This window comes from Monodelphis domestica, chromosome 8 (genome assembly GCF_027887165.1).
Source record: "Monodelphis domestica isolate mMonDom1 chromosome 8, mMonDom1.pri, whole genome shotgun sequence".
NCBI classification, from domain to species: Eukaryota; Metazoa; Chordata; class Mammalia; order Didelphimorphia; family Didelphidae; genus Monodelphis; species Monodelphis domestica.
Window position 1 is genome coordinate 195,832,719 of NC_077234.1, and position 5,209 is coordinate 195,837,927.

Genomic DNA, 5,209 nt, shown 5'->3' on the forward strand with positions numbered 1-5,209 from the left:
TGCAAATATTAAATTAACTATATTTGTTAGTACATTCAGAGTCATAACTAGGGTATAAAGAATGGAGATTTGTCCACAGGGTAATGACTTTAAAAGGCACTGGAATTGGAGTATGTGACAGCACTCACAGTCTCTCAGGAGTAATAAGCACCCAATTGGCAAGAATAATTGATTAAAATAGGAAGCTACCAGGTGGTAGACTGAAGTAAATCCCTTGTTCACACCACTTTCTAAAGGCAGTTGCCTTGTGTTATTGTCCCTTGTTCTCTGCTACTCCTGTCTGTGCTCTTGTCCTAAACAAATTGAGAATATGTTATATTTGCTCTAAGTATCATTTGTGATGCTTGCACCATGTGTAAAATTTTTTATTCATAGTTCTGGGTACTTCTCTCCTTTGGAAAATTACGGTCATGCCACATTTATCCCTACAAGTGACCAAGTTCCTAGAAGAATATCTTCTGCACACAATTTGCCTCCTAAATATTTACTGAATAGCTAGAATCAAATGGCAAGTATTCTGCTGGTTTTGAATGAGAATGGAAAAGAATGGAAGCAAGGAAGATTGGAAAGGTAAGTGCCTTCATTCCATTAGGGTAGTATTTTTGATTATTGACTGGTCAAGGTAATCATGTGGTTCCTTAAATTTTGTGTGGGTTTTTTTGAAAGTCTGAGAATCCACTCTCTTTGGAAGAGACTAATCTTCCTGGCTAATTAATAGTGCTTTTTAAAATAGCTGTTTTCTGACAAGAATGCCAAGATCCCAGTTTGCAAAGCACTTCTTTTTTTGGAGGGAAAAAGGAATGCATTTTTTTCCTCTTCCTATTTCCTGACAATCATAACTGATTTCTTACATTTTGTAGAAAATATTAACCAAAGTAGGGGATCCCTGCAGAATTTAGTGTTTTTTTTTTAACCTGCTGAGCAAATCATAGATAAATGCTTTCTCCCCCACTGCTTCTGAATTGACTTTATTCTTGATTTGGATATATAAGATATATGCTGTTATGGAGCACTTTTATCTCCTGAATTCTTAAATAAATTTAAAATCCACAAATGATGAAATTCTTAAAAGTTTTAGAAAATTAAGTTTAAATAAATGCAAACTGGAATTGCTTCTCTGCTAAATATAGTTACTATGTTTTAAACCCTTAATTCCATAATTTTAACTCAAAGCAGGAAAAAAAATCCTAGAGACCCTTAAGGGACATCCTTTAACAAAGAGATAACAATTATTTGTAATTAACATATCAATTGTTTGTACAAAATTTAGTGCTTCTGAAGTGCCTGATGATGCTTGAAAAGACTCTGTTCTCTTTAATACGTTAAGCATTCCCCTGAAATCTCTTACACACTCTGAAAAAAGTTTTCTAAACAAAGGAAAATTTAATTCAAGCAAATTTCTTTCCTAAATATTCTAAAATCCACCTCAGTGGAATCTAAATGAATAAATGTCTGCTATCATTGATCTTAACTAATATAAGAATAACTTTTTTCCCCTCTTCCTTTTGATAAGCTCCTTTAGTCAGCTATTGGTTTTTGAGGTAGTACCTAAAGCAATTGCTTACCAATACAATGTGTTTTATAAAAAATCTAGGAACCAATTCTGATTTTGGAATTGTAGAGGTCAGATTTATTGCCAACCCCAATTTGTACCTCACATCTCTGTGGGTGCTTGCTTATTACAGTTCAGCATGCAGTCATAACTCTTAAAGGTCAACGTTATTAGAGGCCCATGGACTGTGTTCCTCTGAGGTACTAAGGTTTTCTCTCTTTTCCTTTGCTGTCTGCCTTGTATCCTCTTGTTACTTTTTATTGTGACCACCCTTTCTCATACCCGTCATGTCTGCCCTCTCATCAGTATCAATGTCATGGAATGTAGTAAGTGACAGTATTGTCAGCAAGATCAGCACTGGCATCTCCCTAGACCAGTGTGTCAGCATCTGACCCCTGCTCTTCTAATGACTTGGTCCTTGGCAGCATTTTAAATTCAAATTTATCTTAAATACAGGATCTTCTCTGCTATTTTAAGAGAAAATATACTACCTAATGTATGGAGAACAAGAAAGAAGCCTTCTAATCCCTTCTTCCATTCCGGGTGATAATCCAAAAGAGGAAGATAATAAAGGATATGGGTAATTTGCTATATTATTTAAAACAATATTCATATTTGGACGTCATATCCTGAGAAGTCATCTAATCCAAAGCATGCCTACAGTAGAATCCTATCAGCCCAATTTCTAACACATAATTCACTCCACCAGCTACTCCTAGAATATTATCAGTGTAATGAAAGTCATTGCTTCATTATCTAAAACTTTATGGCCCTAGAAAACATTTGGATACACAGAGAGGGAAAAGAAGTACAATCTAGGAAATCTGGTTAATTTTCAGAGACCTCAAATTTTGGGAACATTCTTTTCATCCTGAGTGAAAATCTTTCATCCAGTAACTCCAGGTAATTTTTGCCTTAGGTTCCACCATCTAGAACCACCTGGAATTAGATCAATCATTTTTCTAGGTGAAAACCCATCATATATTTGGAGATAGTAACCGTGCCTCACTCCCCTCAAAAAGTCTTCTCTAATCTAAATATAACACACATTTTGGTTCCATTTTCATATAACATACTTTTCTAGCCCCTTATTGTTGGTATTATTCTTTCTTGTTCATCAGTGTTTTTCTTCAAATGTGTTCTCCAAAACTAAACTTTGTTAATGAAATGAACAATGCAGAGTTAAATGAAATAACTCTACTTCTATTACTATTGTCAAAGATTCATTGAAAAAGTACTAAAGATCTGTTGAGCATTTTTTTCAAGCACTCTCTACTGTTGATTCATATTGAGTTTTCAGGCTGCAACCAAATGATGTACTATCTAGCCAAAATTCCTATCTCATGCCTTTTTTCAATTGTTTCACCTGTTTTAACCTACATACAAAAATATGCAAATATTAAAACTAAACTTTTTTCTTACCCTGATTAAATTTCTCTATATTGTGTTTTATGTTGCTCTTGAATTTGTTATTCAACATTTTAGCTACACACTTTCTTCATGCATGTTTTCTATAATTCTATTCATTAAGATTTCACAACATTTTGAGTTTCTTAACAGTGCCACCAATGGTTTTATTTATCATTGATGAAAAATGTTATACAGGACAGTACAGGACAGGACTGAATACATATTTCTTGTAGCATTGTATTACTGATTCCCTTCCCAATTGATTTTAATTCATAATCAATTCAATAGTATTGGGAGAATATTTGTTAAGCACTTATTATGTACAGTGCAATATGCCAGATATTAGGGACATGTGGAAGAAAAGAAAGCATGGTTTCTTGTGCCATCCCTAGTGACACTTCCTTCGACCAGTTCCTGCAGTCACTTCTCCCTTATTATTTCACTCATCTCACATTTCCCTACTTTGTCTGTATAAGAGACTTTTTCAAGTTTGCCTCAGAATAAGTAACAGGGTCCTGGGTTTGGAGTCAGGAAAACTATAGGTTCAAATTCTACCCCAGATATTTAGTAGCTTTATAAAACTGAGAAAATATTTGTAAATATCTTAAGGGTAATAGTGATATTTGTAACAGTAGCAGTAGTAGTAAATATAAGTAATTCCCAATATTCTAGTGCCTTTCCTCTGTGGATTAGTTCTAATTTATCCTGTATATACTTTGTTTGTAAATAGTTGTTTACACATTGTCTTGCCCATTAGACTGAACTCTTGGAAAACAGAGATTATTTTTGCTTTTCTCTGTATCTCTAATTCTTAGCAAAGTACCTGGAACAAAGGTGCTTAATAAATGCTACTTGACTGCTGACTGGTTATGGGTTATTTACTTCTAAATACAAATCAAAGTGCCAACTTTAATCTATTAAGAATTGTTTCTCACTAACTTCAAGATGACTTTCCCCCACCCCCTCTATTTAATGTCATGGTTATTAAGAATCATTTGATGATCTGGAAGTTCTTCATTTCTGTGGATATGGGGAATTCCCTTCCTTTTCCACTTAAGCCATATAAGTTTTACTTCCTTTTCTCTTTCTCCTTTGTCACTGAGGGGTTCATTCTGACTTTTAGGAATACTATATAAAGAGAAACTTTTTGTCAGTTCGGGACTTTCAATAAATGTATCAGGTTTCAAGGAATACATTGCAAGGTGGCCTTTGCTGGTGGAATTTGTCTTATTTTTGAAAAAAAGTCCCAGCTCTCTAGCATTTGGGTTAGATATTGCAAACCATACCTTATAAGAAAATAATCGGTATCCTTTATTTTTACAGCACTTTCATTTATGCAAAGATTTTTCTCTTAATTCTGAAATATCCATGCAACCTTGCAATGAAGAAGAAAAAGTTACAAAAGAATAGTCCAAGGAACCTAATAAACACATTATTCAATTAATCACTCAACAAATATCATTGTGTGCATTTTGTGTCAGATACTGTGCTAGGTGTTAAGAGGGTAGAAATATAAACATGAAACAGCCCCTCGTGAAACATATTCTGTTGGAGGAAGGTGATATGTTCATGATGCAAGTGTATACCAAATACAATTTTCAAGGAGGTCATTGGTGAGAGAGGACACTGGCACATACAGGATTCAAGACAGGTTTTATGTGGACACTTAACATTGAAGAAAATAAGAAGTCTGTGACATAGAAATGAGAAGGAAATGCACTGCACGTATGAGAGGGCAGATGAAGAATGATGTCTGAGCAACATGATAAGAATGGGAGAACCCTAAAATATGGAAAAGGGAAGAAGGCAAAAGATCCCTGAAAATATAGGTTGGAGACAGCTTATAAAGGACTTCAAATGGTAAAGAGGAGTTTATGTTTGATCCCAGAGACAACAGAAAATCACTGTATTTTAGGGACATGGTCAAACTTATGCCTTTGGCAAATCACTGAAACAGTTGTATGGAGGATGGATGAGAGGGGAGAGAGACACGAAGCAAGGATAGCAGTTAGAAGGTTATTGAGCTAATCCCCATGAGAAGTGATAAAGCCTGGATTAAGGTCATGTCTCTGTGAGTACAAAGAGAGGGATGGATGTGAGGCATGGGGTGAAAGTGGAAAAGATATAATTTAGCAATTTAGGAGATGTGCAGGGGTTCCGGAGTGTGAGAAGGAAAAGATAATGCTGGAATCAGAAACATGGAAATATGATAGCACCCTCCACACACAGAGTGGCTTTCAGAAAATG

General features: G+C 34.9%; 1 long non-coding RNA gene across 1 annotated transcript; it reads left to right on the top strand.

The window, feature by feature from the left end:
• Positions 1 to 242: 242 nt before the first annotated feature.
• LOC103102233 (uncharacterized) lies at positions 243 to 4,406 on the top strand. The gene is made up of 3 exons (XR_471274.2): positions 243 to 570; positions 2,009 to 2,132; positions 4,286 to 4,406. It is a non-coding gene; the product is annotated as an uncharacterized LOC103102233 (long non-coding RNA).
• Positions 4,407 to 5,209: the final 803 nt, after the last annotated feature.